This window comes from Monodon monoceros, unplaced genomic scaffold, assembly GCF_005190385.1.
Source record: "Monodon monoceros isolate NGI ecotype Baffin Bay Population unplaced genomic scaffold, NGI_Narwhal_1 Super_Scaffold_20, whole genome shotgun sequence".
Lineage (NCBI taxonomy): Eukaryota > Metazoa > Chordata > Mammalia > Artiodactyla > Monodontidae > Monodon > Monodon monoceros.
The window spans coordinates 68,628,232-68,648,015 of record NW_021703777.1 but is presented as its reverse complement, the minus strand read 5'-3'; the positions used below and the strand labels follow the sequence as shown (position 1 = coordinate 68,648,015).

The 19,784-nt window shown below is 36.3% G+C and overlaps 1 pseudogene across 1 annotated transcript in view; it reads right to left on the bottom strand.

Moving 5' to 3' along the window:
- The window catches only part of LOC114902419, a 32,794-nt pseudogene extending 14,846 nt beyond the window's left edge, over window positions 1-17,948 (bottom strand). The window contains exon 1 of the transcript XR_003795500.1: window positions 17,928-17,948. The product of XR_003795500.1 is annotated as a mitotic spindle assembly checkpoint protein MAD2A pseudogene (transcript). The remainder of the gene's footprint in view (window positions 1-17,927) is intronic.
- Between the last annotated feature and the right edge of the window lie 1,836 nt (window positions 17,949-19,784).

The window sequence follows — 19,784 nt, the reverse complement described above, 5'->3', positions numbered from 1 at the left end:
TTTCCCCAAACTACAAGCAACCTGCATTTTCAAGGGTTTCTACTTTTATGAAACTTTCTAAAACATAATAGACCTAATTTGTTAAACTATGTTTTTCTATATTCGAGTCTTTGGATTTGGATAATGTTTTTTGTCCTGAGCACCTGGATGAGGAGTAGAGAAATTTGCTGAGATGATGAAGTCTATACACAGAACAGGCTGGGGCCACGGGTTGGAAAAGATCAGAGAATGACTTAGAATGTGTTGAGTATGAGAAGTTTATTGGATAGTAAACTGGAGATACTGAATAGGAAATGAATATGAGCCTGAATTTAAGGAAAATAAATATAGGCAATTATTAGCACACGAATAAATGTACAGCCACTAGACTTGAGTAATTTTTAGTATTACTACATGTGTACATGTCAGCAAACGGCTTACTGCCTGACACACATAGAAGCCAATACTATGGCACTGGCTTTTAAGAAAAGAAAAGGCCTTATTGCAAAGTTGATTGGTAAAACAGGAGGTAGGGCTCAAATCCGTCTCCACGGTGGCAAGTGAGGTGGATATTTAAGGGTTAGGGTTTTGGAGTGGTAAAGAAAGGAGGAGAGCAGCTGGATACAAAGTTCCAGGAAGTGCTGCTAAGTTCTTATACACAGGTACAAGCAGGTTTCATGCCTCTTCATGGGTCACATGTGCAAATTTTGGGAGTTGGTATTAAACATGTGGGGGAACTTGGCGCTGTGACATCAAAAGGTCATCTATAGACAAGCAAGTCTATTGTGCAGACTTGGTTCAGACACACTGGTTCCATCCCCAGTTTCAGCCAGTTTTGTTGTATTACAAACAGAGGGGTTTTTAACCAGCTGTTCCCTTATTTGCTGTTCTGTAAGACAAGCTCAAGGATTTCTGTAGGTCACCAGTTTCTGTTAACACTATGGGGCATGGCTTCAGAAAGGGATTTTTAACCCTGTGGGCATGGTTTCACATAGATTAAGAAACAAGTAAACCAACTAAGAGATAAGGTTAGTATTGTTAGAGGACTGACAGTGGCATCTGTGAAGCCAAGCTAAGGATGTGCTTCAAGAATGAGCAATTGTATCAATAGCTACAACCAGCTAAGATGAAAACTGAAACTTGACCTTGAATATAGTGATATGTCACTGTTGACACTGACAAAGTATATTTCATCATTCTAATGGGGTCAAAATTCTTACTGGAATGGGATCAAGGCAAAATAGGGACGATAGTATAGATAAATGTATTTAGGATTTTAGCGTAAAGGGATCAGAAAAGAAGAAAAGAGTGTAAGTTATAGTGAGATATTTGGTTAAGAGGATTTATAGAAAATGTCCCCTTATGTTCAGCAAGATGAAGGACACTTGTTACTGTGACAGATTTTTTTAGTTCTGTGGTAGTGATTAATGTGTAAATATAACAGATTCTTCTGAAATAATAAGAGTGGAATAAAGATAGCAAGATTAGAAACTGTTGAGGTATATTTGTGTGAGTAAATCCATGAACTATATAGGGAAGTAGACAATAGCAAAAATATAAAAAAACAAGGCTGGTTCTTTAAAATGCTTAGTATGATTTATAAATCTTTGGCAGCATTAATAAAGGTAAAAAGAAAGAAAATAAGAGTGAGCAAAATTCAGGATAAATAATGTAAAATAGCTTCTGACATATCAGAGATTTATAAAATGATAAAAGAATATAAGAAATTTAATCATTGTAAATTTGCAAATATATTTGAAAGGAAAGCATTTACGTAAAAATATAAAATACAAAAATTCACAGGAAAATAGAAATCATGAATCAGCTACTGAATTTTTAGTAACTAATAAAATAATTAAAATGTCACCACACCACCCTAAAATTCCTTAGTCCTACGTGTTCCTTTTTTTTTCCCTGGTGAATTTCACCTAATACACAAGGATTATATAAACCCATTGTAATACACACTGCATTTTTTAAGCTTGTGTAGCATTCATTTCAGAAACATAAGAAAAGTATGAGAATAGAAATCAAAGTTCTTTTCACTTATGAACATATATTCAAAAATTTTAGATAAAATTTTCAGTTAAGTGAATCCCATGGTATGTTAAAAATGCTTTGTAAATTTAAGCAGAAGACATGGGCTAAGAGAACAAGCCAGCATGTGAAGAAGAACAGGAAGAATTCCAAGAAGCAAGAAGAGCAAACGAAAACTCTTGAGTTTGTGAACATCTTGGCACATTCAAGAAATCTAAAGAAGGGAAACACAGTGACATCTGTCAGACACTTGGAACTAACAAGCTTCAGGTAGTTGGCAGTTTTAACGTCTGATTGTGCTCCATGTCTTCGATATGTCTATATTTTTGCAAAGCTGAGTTTTGTGTGATGCTATGATAAAAAAGAAGTATCCCGAGAAAAATCAGTGTGGAAAAGGAAGTGAAAGTGGTGGTGTCCAACGCAAATACAAGATTTAAAAAGATGCACAAAATCCAACAGCCACACACATTTCATTGGAGAAAATGCAAAAATGGACATGTAGTTCTGGGTGGTGAAGACACAGAGATGAATGAAAAATCAGAAGACTGGAAAGATCATGCCTTCTCTCAACATCTCAGGTTCAGCACTTTTAAATTCTTGCCATAGAATGAAAAGATAACATTTAGTAGATACACAAAGGTCCAAACACAGATAGCCAAAGCTAACTGAGTATTTGTACTCCTTCTATGTCACTGAGTATCTACAAAAAAAGTTTATGAATTGCGAGAGGGAACTATTTTGTCTAGTTTCCTAAGAAACAGATAAAAAAAAAATTGGAACTAGTAACAGAATGTATAATAAGATTCAGATATTAATTCCTGCTGACTTTAAAATCACCAGAATACTTAATGATCATAAAAAATAATAAAACAATATTGAGCATTAGGTGGGGAGAACACTGATCAAAAGGCTTATCACTACTATCACTGTATTTTTAAATGTAGCAGATAAGTTAAAAACGATGTTTTAGAACACATTTAAAATAATTATCCATTTTTTTTTACTTTTTATTATACTACATGCTCAAAAATATGCATACGAACAATAAATAGAAAGGAAAACAAAGGTTGTGTCATCTTGGAAGATACTTCTTTTGATAAAGGAATCAGATCTGACATCAAACTAGAGAGAGTAAAAACTGAGTGTTTTAAGCCAAATGTAATAGCACTTTTCCTAAATTTCTCTATTCTCTTTAGAATACTCTTCCATTCTTCTGCACAAGATGCCATATACTTTCCAGCACGAGCAGAAAGAAAGATATGGGATACAACACAGAACACTCGAAGAGAGAAGTTTCTAGTTCAAAATCCTAGTTCAAAAATGATACTTATGGGGCTTCCCTGGTGGCGCAGTGATTGAGAGTCCGCCTGCCAATGCAGGGGATATGGGTTCGTGCCCCGGTCTGGGAAGATCCCACATGCCGCGGAGCGGCTGGGCCCGTGAGCCATGGCCGCTGAGCCTGCATGTCCGGAGCCTGTGCTCCGCAACGGGAGAGGCCACAACAGTGAGAGGCCTGCATACCGCAAAAAAAAAAAGAAAGAAAAATGATACCTATGAAGTCAAGTACAAAACATTAAAATGTTTCTATCTCTCACTGTTACTTATCTTACAGAATTTCTTTGTCCAATATGGTAGCCACTAACAACACTGGACTTCTACGAATTAGAGTAAATTAATTAAGTATAAATATGATTAAAAACTTAGTTTTTTAGCCATACTAAGCCACATCTCAACTGTTCAATAGCCATATGTGATTAATGAATCTTGTATTGAAGAGTGAAGATATAGAATATTACCAATGTTGCAGAAAGTTCTACTGGACAGGTCTACTACAGAATGAATGGAATATGGGAGAGCATCAATCCCATACTAAATGTAAACTATAAGATCATAGCAATCCTTTTTCTAGATAATTTAATGTTCTGTAGTGTGCTCTGAAAATATACAAATAGACAAGTAGATAATTTTTAAAAATCCATGTATTAGAAATTGATATATTATTAATGAAGCTCCATAATTAAGTGGTGAAATGATGGACATTTTAGTAGATGTTATTAAGAAAAGGTGCACAATATATGGAGAAGAATAAAATTAAAACTACCATATGATTCAGCAATCCAACTTTTGAGTATATATTCAAAGGAAATGAAAATAAGATCTTGAAGAGATCTTAAAAATTGAGGGACAAAGGTTCAAAAAACTGATACTGAAATGGAAAAAAGACATTAACAGATAATTTACAAAAATACATATAAAATTTGTCCTCAAATATATGGAAAAATATTCAATCTCACTCAATGGTAAGTCATACATATCTGGGATGACGCTGCTGAACCAAATTGGAGGAAAGCTTGTATTTGAAAGCAGAATGCTCCCATCTGTCAGTTTAATGTCTCCATGGCTTATAATGGAATGTGTGAAATATAACGTGTTGTAAACTGGTAGTTTGAACTGGGAGGGGATTTTAAAAGTATGCTGAAGAGAGATGCTCTCTCTCACATACACACATTTTTTTTTTTTTTTCTTTAGGAAAACTTACTCTTGGCAGCTGGTCTGACTAATTCCCTGATACCTGCTTCCACACAATAATATCCACAGTTCATTAAAAGTAAAAAGCATGAAAACACATTCTGTTTGTGAGGCCTGGGGAAAGAGGTACTTTCATATGTCATAAATATTAAAGCTGATGCCTATTGTGTTAGGTTGGGCTCTCAGGAAACAGATACTATGGTGGAATGTGATATGCAGGGATCAAGACCTGTGAAAAAAGGAGAGAGAAAGCAAATTTGGATGGAGGAAGAAGTCTATGATGCAAGACCAATAAAATCTAGCCAGTCTACAGGAAGACTTGGAACATATATAACACCTAAGAATTGTCTTTTGGAAGCTGAAAAGGACAGGTCTTTATACTCCTGCTCTGACTGGTTATTCAATGTGGGTGGTCCCTGGTTCTCTGCAGCTGAGTCAGATCCTAATGATATTAACAGTTAGAGTCTATGTGCTGACAGCTGGGGTCACAAGTACTTCTTGAGCAGGTAATCTGAGAGATTCTGTTTCCATCACAGTACTTATAATGAGGATAGAAATGAAATGGAAATAATGAATAGGAAAGGAAAATAATATAAGAGGTATCTAATGATGGTAATGTGCCCTGTCCTGGGGAGTATTCTTAAGTCAGTCTTACACATCTGGCATTATTTATTGATACATGCCACAGGGTTAAGTTCCAAGTCAGCCTAATTTGCTCTCTGGGAATTCACATCATTTCCCTGAGCCACTGTGGTCTTAACTGATATGTAAAACAGCAAGGATAATAATTTTCTCATAAAGAATTTCTGAGGCACATGGTACTTCTGTTCCCTTTGAGGCTTGAAACTTTGTTTTAAACATCTTTATGCAATAAAATATTATATATTGTACATAAACAGTCATGGATATACTTTTTTCTTGGTTAAATATAGTAAACATGTTAGAAGTCTGATTATTCTCGTAAAAGCTGACAATACCAACGCTCAGTCATAAAATGTTCAGATATCAAAGCTCAGTCAAAAAGAATTTACATAGTGAACGAGGACTGAAAGCTGAATAGAAAGTGTTATCAGGCAGATTAGATGCCAAGTTCTGAGAAGTCAAGAAAAGTGGAAAGACTGATGATCTAAGAAAGAAGGCTCAGAAAGACAAAGGAAATGAGTATCATTAGATACGTTCTACATGCTAGGCACTGAACTGGGTATTTAAAATACTTTTTCCCACTTATATGCACTTATAACTTTGTGAATTAAGAATGATTACTCCATTGACAGGAATACAATAATAGTAGGAGACTGTAACACCCCACTCACATAAATGGACAGATTTTCTAGACAGAAAATCAATAAGGCAACAGAGATCCTAAATGATACAATAGAACAGTAGACTTTTAATTGATACTACATCCAAAAAAAAAAAAAAAACCAGAACACACACTTTTTTCAAGCACTCATGGAACATTCTCTAGGACTGATCACATACTAGGGCACAAAACAAGCCACAACAAATTTAAGAGTACAGAAATTATTTCAGGTATCTTTTATGACCACAACAGCATGAAAGCAGAAATCAATCACAGAAAAAGAAATGAGAAAAAAATGATTATGTGGAGACTAAACAACATGCTACTGTTGTTTAGCAATGGGTCAACAGTGAAATTAAAGAGGAAATTAAATAATACCTTGAGAAAAATGACAATGAAAACACAACCATATAAAATATATGGGACACAGCAAAAGCAGTTCTTAGAGGGAAGTTCATGGTGATACAGGCATGGCTCATGGTGATACAGGCCTTCCTCAAAAAACAAGAAAAATCTCAAAGAAACACCCCAACCTACCAACTAAAAGAATCAGAAAAAGAAGAACAATAAAACCTATAGTCAGCATAAGGAAGGAAATAATAAAGATCTTAGAGAAGATAAATTTTCAAAGATTAAAAAGCAGTAGAAAAACGTAATAAAACCAATAGCTAGTTCTTGAAAGGGTAAACAAAATTAACAAACCTCTGGCTGGGTTCACCAAGGAGAGGAACCAAATAAAATAAGACATGCAAAAGAAGAAATAATAACCAATATCTCAGAAATTTTAAAAAAGTAGAGAATACTATGAACAAATATATGACAACAAATTGGACAACCTAGAAGGGACAAGTTTCTAGAAACATACAGCCCACCAAAACTGAATTAAGAACATATAGATAATTTCAGCAGACTGATCACTAGAAGCAAATTAGACTCAGAAATAAAAACAACAACAACAACAAACCCCTTACAAACAAAAGTCCAGGGCCAGATGGCTTCACAGGTGAATTCTACCAAACACACAAAGAAGAACTTATACTGATCTTTCTCAAACTCTTCCAAAAGGCTGAAGAAGAAGAACACTCTTAAAGACATTCTATGAAACCACCATCACCCTGATACCAAAACCAGACAAAGACACTACCAAAAAGGAAAATTACAGGCCAAAAGCTTTGATGTATATAAATGCAAAAATTCCCAACAAAATACAAGGAAACCAAATCCAACAACACATAAAAAAGATCATATATCATGACCAAGTGGGATTCATCCCAAGTTAACAAGGATGGTTCAACATATGCAAATCAATCAATGTAATAAACCACATTAACAAAAGAAGAGTCAGAAACCACATGATCATCTCAATAGATCCAGAAAAAAAACATTTGATAAAATTCAACATCCATTCATGATAAAAACTCTTACCAAAGTGGGTATAGACGGAACATATCTCAACATAATGAAAGCTACTTATGACAAGCCCAAAGTCAATATAATACTCAATACTGAAAGCCTTCCTGCTAAAATCTGGAAATAAGACAAGGATGCCCACTCTCACCACTTCTATTCAACACAGTATTGGAAGTCCTAACCACAGCAATCAGACAAGAAAAAGAAATAAAAGGTATCCAAATTGGATGGAAAGCAGTAAAATTTTCATTACATGCAGATGACACGGTATTATATATAGAATACCCTAAGATTCCACACAAAAACTATTAGAACAGACAAACTCAGAAAGGTAGCAGGAAACAAGATTAACATACAGAAATCAGTTGCATTTCTTTACACTAACAATGAAATATAAAAAAGTGAATGTAAAAAAAAAAAAATCCCTTTTAAAATTGCACCCCAAAAAATAAAATACTTAGAAATAAACCTAACCAAGGAGGTGAAAGACTTACATGAGAACTATAAGACATCAATAAAGAAAATTAAAGAGGATTCAAAGAAATGGAAAGATATCTCATGCTCTCAGATTGGAAGAATTAATATTGTTAAAAAGGCCATACTACCCAGTGCAATCTACAGATTTAATGTGACCCCTATCAAATTACCTATGACATTTTTCACAGAACTAGAAAAAATAATCCAAAAATGTATATGGAACCAGAAAAGACCCAGAATTGCCAAAGCAATCCTGAGGAAAAAGAACAAAGCAGGAGGCATAACCCTTCCAGACTTCAGACAATACTACAAAGCTACAGTAATCAAAACAGTGTGGTATTGGCACAAAAAATAGACAAATGGATCAATGGAACAGAATAGAGAGCCCGGAAATAAAGCCACACACCTATGGTCAGTTAATCTTTGACAAAGGAGGCAAGAATGCACAATGGAGAAAAGACAGTCTCTTCAGGGAGTAGTACTGGGAAAGTTTGACAGCTGCATGTAAATCAATGAAGTTAGAACATATACTCACACCATACACAAAAATAAACCCAAAATGGCTTAAAGACTTAAATATAAGACATGACACCATAAAACTCAGAAGAGAACATAGGCAAGACATTCTCTGACATAAATTGTACCAATGTTTTCTTAGGTCAGCCTCCCAAGAAAATAAAAATAAAAGCAAAAATAAACAAATGGTACGTAATCAAACTTACGAGCTTTTGTACAGCAAAGGAAACCACAAACCAAACAAAAAGTCAACCTACAGACTGAGATATTTTATTTGCAAATGATGAGACTTGATAAGGGCTTAATTTCCAAAATACTCAAACTGCTCATACAACTAACAACAAAAAAATAAACAACCCAATCGAAAAATGGGCAGAAGACCTAAATAGACATTTCTCCAAAGAAGACATACAGATGACAAACAGGCAGATGAAAAGATGCTCAACATCCCTAATTATTAGAGAAATGCAAATGAAAACTACAATGAGATACCACCTCCCACTGGTCAGAATAGCCATCATTAAAGTCTACAAACAACAAATTCTGGAGAGGGTGTGGAGAAAAGGGAACCCTCCTACACTGTTGGTGGGAATGTAAGTTGGTGCAGCCACTATGGAAAACAGTATGGAGGTTCCTCAAAAACTAAGAATAGACTTGCCATCTGATGCACCAATCCCTTTCCTGGGTATATATCTGGACAGAACTATAATTCAAAAGGATACATCCACCCCTATGTTCATAGCAGCACTATTTATAATAGCCAAGACATGGAAATAACCTAAATATCCATCAACAGATGAATGGATAAAGGAGATGTGGTACATGTATACAGTGGAATACTACTCAGCCATAAAAAAGAATGAAATCATGCCATTTGCAGCAACATGGATGGTCAGAGGTTATCACACTAAGTGAAGTAAGTCAGAAAATGAAAGACAAATACCATATGATATCACTTATACATGGAATCAAAAATATGACACAGATGAACTTATCTATGAAACAGAAACAAACCCACAGACATAAAGAAGAGACATGTGGCTGCCAAGGGCAAGGGGGTGGGGGATGGAGGGATTGGGAGTTTGGGGTTAGCAGATGCACACTATTATATATTGAATGGATGAACAAGGTCCTACTGTACAGCACAGAAAACTATATTCAATCTCCTGTGATAAACCACAATGGAAAAGAATATAAAAAAGATATATATATATATATATATATATATATATATATATATAACTGAATCATTTTGCTGTACAGCAGAAATTAACACATTATATATCAGTGATACTTCAATTAAAAAAATTAGTACTGCAAACTTATAGAAAAGGTAACTGAGGTAGAGAGGAGCAAATTAAGTTGTCCAAGACCAAAGAGCTAGTAAGTGGTAAATTCTATATTCAACACCAGTCACTCTGAGCCCTAAGCCATTATTCTTTTCAGTTAATAATTTCACAGTTGAAAACTACTGTTAAGCCAAAATCTGTCTGTATTTTGTGTTCAGTGTACCAAACAACCGATAAATAAAACCCTTTATTCCTGGTTGTGGAGCCTAGTTATTTTCCTCAAAAATTGGCAGGGCACCTAATTGATATTCTATTGGCTGGATCATTTTCAGGTAGGCAGTGGTTATTTATTTTACCCTCCTAGGTATGTATGACTTGGGATATGAGGTAAAAGATAAGGGTTATAGTAAACTGAGCTGGGTGTCAAAGTGGTTCAGAAATGATATTAAAACAGCCCCGTGAAGAGTCAAGGAAAATGCGAATGACTACATTGGAGGGCAAAACAGAAAGTAAAGGCAGAGAGTAAAGCCAGAACATCAAACCAAATGCTCTGGATTTAAAGGCAGAAACTAAATGCTAGCTTTTAGGATGGAAACCAGACACAAAACTTAAGTAAACAACTATGAGCTACCACTACACTCTTATTGGAATGGCCAAAATACAGAACACTGACAATTACAAATTCTGACACTGATGTGGAACAACAGGAACTCTCACTCATTGCTTATGGGAATGCAAAATGGTACAGAAACTTTCAAAGTTTGGTGATTTCTTACAAAATTAAACATGTTCTGATTCAGTAATCATGCTCCTTGGTATTTACCCAAAAGAGATGAAAACTTATATCTATACAAAAACCCGCATACGGATGTTTATAGCAGTCTTATTCATAATTGCCCAAACTTGAAAGCAATCAAGTTGTATTTCAGTTGGTGAATGGATAAATAAATTGTTTTGAATCCAGATAATGGAATCTTATTCAGGGCTAAAAAGAAATGCGCTCTCAAGCCCTTAAAATACATGAAGGAAACTTAAATGCATATTACTAAATGAAAGATCAACTGAAGAAGTTACCTACTTTATGATTCCAACTCTATGACATTCTGGAGAAGACAAACCTTGGAGACAGTAAAAAGATCAGTTGTTGCCAGGAATTAGGGGTGAGGGAAAGATAAATAAGCAGAGCACAGAGCATTTTTAGACCAGTAAAAATACTCTGTATGGTACCATAATGTTGGATACATGTCATTATACATTTATCCAAACCCATAGAATGCACAAAACCAAGAGTGAGTCATAATGTAAACTATGAGCTTTGCAGGGTAATGATGTGTCAATATAAGGCCATATATTGAAACATATACCACTCTGGTGGGTGATATTGATAATGGGGGAGGCTATCCATTTATGGAGGTAGGGGGTATATCAGGAAATCACAGTACCTTCCACTTAATTTTGCTGTGAACCTAGTAATGATTTTAAAAAGCCTATTTGAAAAAGAATAAACAAAAACAACTATTACGTGAATTTGGATAGGTGATTTTCTGTGGTGTCTGTGTAGCTACAGGGACATTTTCTGGGATACTCCAGGATTTGCCTTTAAGTGGGATGAGAGCTAGTAAGGGCTCCAAACCAACTTGTTCAGTTCTCTGCTATGAAGTCCCTTATAAGTTATCTAGAGCAACATTCTTAATGTGGGAGTAAGGAAACAGGCTCAGAGAGGTTAAGTAACTTATAGCAAGTGACATAGCTATTGTATGTCAGTATTCATCTATAAAACGTCAATGTCTTATTTGAGAAGTGTCAATGTCAGCAATGACTGCTTTTTTGATAGAAAATTAGTTATGTATTATAAATGTATGCTAAATAAGCAAATTCACCGTACAGAGCTTGGTGAAGGAATTTCACTAAGAAAATTAAGTGATAATCAAAGGCCACTGTAATAATGTGTTATAAGCCCAAAATCAAGATGTGTTATCTATAAATTCGGTATTCTTTCAACTTTTGTGTATTTGCTTGCCATAACAGAATAATATTTCTTCAATAAAAGAGATCTGAGGTCAAATGTATTTGTAAAATGAAATGTTTTATATAGCATTCTTGGAGATACACATCAGTGCACTAAAGGAAATATTTGGTTGTTGCAAAATAATATTACATATCTACAGTTAGCTCTCAATCACTTAGCTAATGAAATTTTTTGTAAAGCTTTGTCACTAAATAATACTTTGTTATATAAACAATTTCCCAACTCCAGAGCAGTTAAGAAGCAGAAGATCATGAGTTATTAACCATGCTCAGGCTCTGGGACCAAACTTTGGGATCAAATCCTGGCCCTGGCACTCACTAGTCATGTGACTCTGGAAAAATTTCTTAGTCCTTCTAGGCTTCAGTATCTATTAGATAGAAATAATAATTTGATATACCTCATAGACTTTTCAGAATTAAATCAGCTAATATTTATAAAAGACTTTGAATAGTGCCTGGCACAGAGCTATGACACAATGCATGTTAGCTGCTGGAGTTATCACCCACTAGCAAGCAGGGAAAACATCTAGAAAATGGGAGGGCTTCCTTTGCAACCTGGATCTTTATTCACCTCCTTTTTTTAATATATTTTCCACAATATATTCGTTTTTCCTGTTCCTTTCTTTCACCTTGTCTATCGTGAGAAGCAGTGTGTGGACAAAGATAAGTTTAGGACATGTGATATTAGAATCAGAGATTGAGGGAAGAAGAAAACAAAGAATGAGAAGAAAGAAAAGTACACATGAATGCTCAGACGAAGAAAGAAAGACATGGATTTGAATGAATAATTTCATGGAGTTACAGCCTTACAGGTTCAGAATTCCTAGTTCTGAAATATCCAACATCTACTGTACAAGATGGGCTACTTGTAGGATTCATAAAACGGTAATGAAATAGATTTTTTAAAAAATATATTGAACTGATTTTCACTTGCTTATGAGTGATAGTTGAATTGTCAGTTTCAGCATCCTAACATAGTCAGTACCAAGCAACATCACAGTTCCTACCTCACTTGTTTAGTTCAGTGCTATGAAATAAATTTGAGCTTCATAAAATACCATTTGCTATAAAAATGATTCTTGTTTCGCATAAGTAAAACTGTATTATGGGAGGTACTTATTTATTGTTTCTTCTTAATTGATTTTCTATTATTTTGCAAAAACTGCATTCCAGAATGTTGAAAGATATGGTCCTTCTCTGATTATAGAAGTTCAAGAATTTTTTCTAGTGAAAATCAGTACCAGTAAGGGGATGTGACAAAAATACATTCAAGCAATATTATGACATAATAACATGTGATTAACTGAAAGTATTGATTCATTTGAAGGCAAACCATATTAGGAACAACTGAAAAGTAGATCTCAGAAGATAATTAACAATGGGCTTCCTGGAAGAATTATCACCTTTGGAAAAATCATTATTAGAGTAAACAGTACTACAGAAAATTTTTCAGTGTGGAAACAAATGTGATATACAGTCTAAAAATTAGTTTGAGAAGCAATGTTAAATAAGTCAAAGATGGTAATGAAGACAGTATTCACAGACACAGAAAATGACTCCGACACCAGGTAATGGAAACAACAATTATACTTAATAGCAGACAGCAGTGTAGGTGTTAGCTGCTACTTGAACAGAGAAGAGATGCATTATTCAAAATTATTTTTCTTAATTGTAAAACATATGAGAAAAAAGAAAAGATGCAATTTATTCTAGAAACACTGTAATAAAAAATCTAATATTCAGATCAAAAGACAATTCAAGCATGGTTTACTGGCAAACCTATAAACAACTATATATGTTTGACATTTTCTTCCAAATGTCTGCATTTTAAAGACACTACTGTTACTGTGATGATGTTTTTAATATAAATGCAACATACATTAGTGGACATTATATATTAGAAAAAACTTACTTGGAAAGTAACTAAAATACGATGAGATAACTGTAAAATAATACAGTGGATTTCAAAGACTTAGTATGGAAAATGTAAAACATCTTATTTGTAGTACTTTTTTTTTTTTTTAACGAGCCAAGCTTTGTTTGGGGGCTTTTGTTTGTTTTAATTTTTATTATTCATTTATTTTTGGCTGCATTGGGCCTTAGTTGTGGCACGCGGGATCTTCATTGTTGCATACGGGATCTTTCGTTTCAGCACATGGGCTCTTCCTTGCAGCACACAGGCTTCTCTCTAGTTGTGGCATGTGGGCTTCTCTAGTTGTGGCATGTGGGTTTTTCTCTCTCTAGTTGTGGCACATGGGCTCCAGAGTGCGTGGGCTCTGTAGTTGTGGCACGCAGCCTCTCTAGTTGAGACACGTGGGCCCAGTAGTTGTGGCACGTGGGCTTAGTTGCTCCATGGCAGGTGGGATCTTAGTTCCCCAACCAGGGATCAAACCTGCGTCCCCTGCATTGGAAGGCTGATTCTTTACCACTGGACCACCAGGAAAGTCCCTGTGGTATTTTGTTGATTACAAGTTGAATTGAAAAACATCTTTAACATATTGGGTTAAATAAAATATATTACAAAATTTAATATTACCTGTTCCTTTTTATTTTTGTGTGGTTAAAAAAATGTGAAATTAAAGAGCTAGGTCTAATTATCTTTTAATTGGTCAGAGCTGATAGAGATGGTAGTTTGAAAACCATCATACAGTTTCTCGGGAGATGATTTCATGTACTCTTAAAAAGAATTAAAAGTTGATTTCTTTTCATGACACGGAATTCAGGCCTTGACCATGACAATCAAGAAACTAACAAAGGCATCCAGATGATACTTTAGAGATCCTTACATTAATTACATTTTTACAGTCTATGCCTGTATTGTTTATGTATATTATAGTAACTTTGAACTGAATCAATTAGATACCACTTTCCAGCTCTCTGAGAACTTTAAACTCTCTAAGCCTATGTATTTATCAGTTAATCACAAAAAAAAAGACTGTTGGTCTTTTATGATTGCTGGTTGAAGGTTTTAAGAATTTAAGTAATAATCAATTTGTATTACATTCAGTTCATGTTAAGAATTATTATTATATATTATTATTATTGCTATTAGTAGAAACTTTAGATTTTTTCTGAACTTATGAATACCTGGAATAGCTGGCAGACTCTATTCATGCCCTTCCTTTTTTTTTTTTCCCCCTACCTATGTTATAAAGGGCACAGCAGGGAAATCACCAGCTAGAGCATGAAGCTAAAGCTATTTTGCATTCATCTTCCCTTCAGAGGGAAATATTTATTAAATGCCAGTTGCTGTGCTGCCTGATACACTGTGAAACCATTTACTGCCCAATGGGATTAAGAGACCTGGTGATGCGTTGCTTTTTCTGAATATAACTTCCCTGAGACAGCTGCTGCAACATAGCCATCTGATTGGGTATCATGGCTGAGACATATTTTAGAAGCCTATCTTCCTTTTTCCCTATTTCTCAACATGGGCAATTTATATCCATAAACCAATGACTTAAAGTGTTTTGCTCAGAGCAACTAGTCAAGAGAGCAATGCATTTAGAGTCAGGAGACCTAGTTTCTATTCCAGACTCAGCCACTAATGAAATTGATGACTTTGAGTTATTTAATTTCTCCTGCCCTTAATTTCTTCCTGTATACAACAAAGAGTCTGAACTGAATTTTTTAAATACCTCTTTCAAATACAGTTGCCTAAACTTTTCTTGTCATGTTTGAAATGAAAATACTGCGTTATTTTATGATTTTTCTGCTATCTCCCTGATGTTGCCTATTTTGCGTCATTGGCATTTATTGATCCATTCAACAAGTATTTGAGGGCCTGCTTTTGATAGTGTTCTAAGTGCTAGGAAAACAATAGTAAACAAAAATATATCCTTGTGAACTCTGTAGTCTGGTGAGAGAAAAAAACATTAATCCAATATTTATACCTACATCTCCACACAAACACATATGATATAATTGTAACAAGTGTCATGGAGGCATAAAATTCAGAGATATGAGAGTAAAAAAGAAGTATGTAGCTTTGGGGGGAAGAGAGGATATGTGCGTGTATAAACAAATATTATTTATTTTCCTTTTAGAACATTATATATTCTCATTAATGTACTATTTATTCATTCATTAAAATTTTGAGTCTAATTCTTGTTATATCTGAAGTGTTACATACTTCAATTTACAGTAATAAATAAAACCTTTATGGTGCTTACAGTGTAGTTAAAAAGACATAGCAAATAATCAACAGAGTTTTGCTTCCACTTAAGATGTGGAAAGCAAGGGAATGTGACTTCTATCCTAACAACCAAAAAAGGCATACCATTTACAAAAGCGTAACTTTCCTGGAAAGTACAGAATACTTGTCTGTAGACCACCAAGGGACTTAATTTCAAGTGACAAGCCTCTCCCAGGAGAAGAGGGACAAATGAACTGTTTCATTTTTCTCAAAGCAGAGAAGATATAGGTGCTTCAATAGAAGGATGAGACGTTGGCTGAAATGATGAATCACTGTGACCGAGCTGGGCTATCCTATCAGTTTAGCATAACTGGGAGCCACAGATATGTGGAGAGCTCTTTCCACAGGCTTCCTCCAGATGCTTAGGAGAAAGATTAGGCAGGGCTGAAGACAAGAGTGAATTCCCTCAGTGGCACAGTCATGCATGAGATGATTTTCAGCCACAATGCCTGCCCTGGAACTTCTTCCCATAGGAAGCAAGTCTTTAGCCACTGAAGTGGCGGTGACGCGAAAAACACCCTCTCAACCCTATGGTCTTTTGGGGAGTGGCAGAAGTGAAATCTGTCTAAGGATAGGAAATTCTCTTCACTGATGCCATAAAGCAGGCAAATATATACAACTTCTAGAGAAAGGATAAAAGTCCTTTGTGCCTAGGAAAGGTCCATGAAAAACCCCTGGACCCAGCATTGATATAAACAGAAGTTTGCTACTATTTAGGGAGGGACAGGGAATTCTATTTTTCTCCTTCTCTTCTTTCTAAAACCTACCACAGATAGAAATCAATTTCTAGTCATAGAGAGTACTGCCAGAAACCCTGAGAAGGTGCTATTTATTCCCACAGCCTTGAAACATAAACCCTTACTAAGACTGAGGTTGCACCAGGAGAAATGCAGTGTGCTGCTGCAGGACAGAGCATGGAAAGAGAAACTACCTCTGTGCACAGCTGTCCAGAGGCAACTGAAAGCAGAAGTAGAACAGGAAGAGACAGAAACCTTCCAGCCACCTCAGGGCTAATGCTAAGCACAAGGTAACAATAACATGTTGCTGGAAGAATCTGAACAAACAATGTGAACAGAAGGGATGGGGCCACTTCTAACCTTCAGTGATAAAAACTGACCCTAAATAGTTTTCCATTCTCCTTCTCCTTGTACTGTCTTGAGATTAATATGTACAGTGACTCTGAAAGACACATGGTAAAGATAGCATAGGAATCTTCCCTCACGACAGAAGGAGCTTGGTGTTTTGTCATGTCTCGGAAGAGAAGAACTAACAGATTGGGGACACCAAATGAACTTTATATGAGCTTAAAATAAAATCCTGTTATGATTGTGCCACTACACATTTTTGTCTGTTATCTAGCAACAGTGCTTTCTTAATTATAAAAATGGTACTTTGAGGTAAAACAATTTCACAGTATAAACATAAACTATATGGCATTGGCCTAGCAATCAGATACAGTATCTGAGAAATTGATATCAGAGCTCAGAAACATGTCAACTCCTTGGACAGTGGCAGTACATCATTTAAGGCTGTTTCCCTTGATATAGTAGACTGACCACATGCCTACTAAGCTGTAGTTCTAGGAAATGTGAAAATTAAAATGATAGTATGCACTGGCTTTTATTTTATGCTTCCGGAATATATTTTATGAAAGAGATAAGTTCAAGAAATAATTATACGGTTTACAAAATGAAATGAAAGCAAACAAAGAGTCCTAACATTTGGAGACTCTCAAAAGTTCGGAAAATTCTGGCTGCTTCTGGACTTATAACAGTCATATTGAGCAACAGATTATCAGGAAAACAAAATCACACAGCCTTGTGCAAAGCTAAGATTAACAGTTTTTCTAAATAGATAAGCCTATTATTTCAGATAACCTCGAGGTGTTCAAAGGTGTTCAGCATTTAAGAGAGAGAGAGGAAAGAATTTACGATTAGAATTAGGAAATTATTTTGGATGTGGTTAGGTAGTTGCTGGTACATAAATGGATAGGAAGCAGATAGATCTGAAGCTCAATGGCTTTGAGGAATTCTCTTGTCATTAGATCAAAGCCAATTTTTAAAATGCATTGCTTATTTTAATCTTAAATCAACCCTCCACCTCTAAACTTGAACCAGTAAGAAATGGACTCTAAAAACTGGGCAGCCCCCAAAGAAGGATATACCCTAGCAGCCACTTCATACATGTCTATGGATAATAATGGAAAAGGAACAGGAACAGTCCCACAGGGTGGCATTAGAAAGCCTTGGAGAACAGTGTACTGGTGAGTTACTCACAAAACAGAATTAAGATCCTGTTATGCCAGGGTTGAGAGATTTTCCACATTGGGCCCAGCAGTAATTTATTATTTCTATGATCCAGACTGCTGTGTATTTCTAAATATTTCCTTTTTTTTTGTAGTGGAAGTTTTCACTGCAATTATCCTGTTTTCACTACACCATTGTATTTTGGGTGTGTGTTGAGGAGGGTGGGTGCAGATAAGTTCTCTTTATCATGCATATATTATTCTGTCATAAAGCACAACCTTCAGTTGTAAAGAAAATGACTGTAAATCACCCAGAAACCCTGAACTTCCTTTGGATAATGTATGCTAGGGTTGCATCACTTGAGAAGGTGGTGTGAGAGGGAAGGTAAAACAGATATTCCATGACCAGAAAACCGAACTATAACAAACACTGACTAGTTGCTATGGTTGCATTGTATTTTTTAATGTAGTGTTTTTTTCTTTTTTTTTTTTAACATATTTATTGAAGTATAATTGCTTTACAATGGTGTGTTAGTTTCAGCTGTATAACAAAGTGAATCAGCTATACATATACACATATCCCCATGTCTCCTCCCTCTTGCGTCTCCCTCCCACCCTCCCTATCCCACCCCTCTAGGTGGTCACAAAGCACCCAGCTGATCTCCCTGTGCTATGCGGCCGCTTCCCACTAGCTATCTGTTTTACATTTGGTAGTGTATACATGTCCATGCCACTGTCTTACTTTGTCCCAGCTTTCCTGGGACTTTGTCCCCTTTTCCTCAAGTCTTTCTCTACACCTGCATCTTTATCCCTGTCCTGCCCCTAGGTTCTTCAGAACCATTTTTTTTTCTTTAGATTCCACATATATGTGTCAGCATACGGTATTTGTTTTTCTCTTTCTGAATTCACTCTGTATGACAGACTCTAGGTCCACCCACCTCACTACAAATAACTCAATTTCATTTCTTTTTTTGGCTGAGTAATATTCCATTGTATATATATGGCACATCTTCTTTATCCATTCATCTGTTGATGGACGCTTAGGTTGCTTCCATGTCCTGGCTGTTGTAAATAGAGCTGCAATGAACAGCTTTTTTTTGTGGGGGGCAGGATATAAGATGTATTTCTCACTATAGATCATACTCAAAAAGGCTTGAAAGCCACGGATCTAGACAATTCTCAGTAAGATACCAGGATACTTGCTCTTCTGATTCCCATTTGACAGATAGGGAAAACTAGGCTTTCAAGGAGTGGGTGAGATGGGGCTCCTGGGTCCCCTGGGTGGGGAGCCCTTGCTCTGAGCCCCTCAGAGGGGTCTGCAGGACTGGCTGTAAAGGCGGGACCCCCGGCTTGCAGCTCTGGTCCCTGGTCCTCCTGCTCAGCAAAGCAGGGCTGGCCAGCGTCCCACATCTCAGCCGTCTAGGGGCCAGAGGGCGGGGATGTCTGGAGCTTGGAGGAGGTGCTGGGTTCAAATTCCAGCTCTACTGTCTCCTGCCTAGGAGACCATGGCCCTCAGGGAAAGAGGAAAATGCCTTGAAGGAGACGGCTCTCCTGCCCGTCCACAGCCCCCATGGCCAGGTCACAGGCCAAGGCCATGCTCTCCCCAACCTGGACACAGGTCTCCCGCCTATCCAGTGGAGGGCAGATGCCAGGGACTTGGCCTCAACGGCCCGTATCCCTCTGTGCAGGTCCTGGTTCAGACCAGCCATCCAGACACCTGAGCCTGGGGCCGCCGCTCACCTGGCCGATCCTGGTGCTGAGCAGGTGGGGACCACA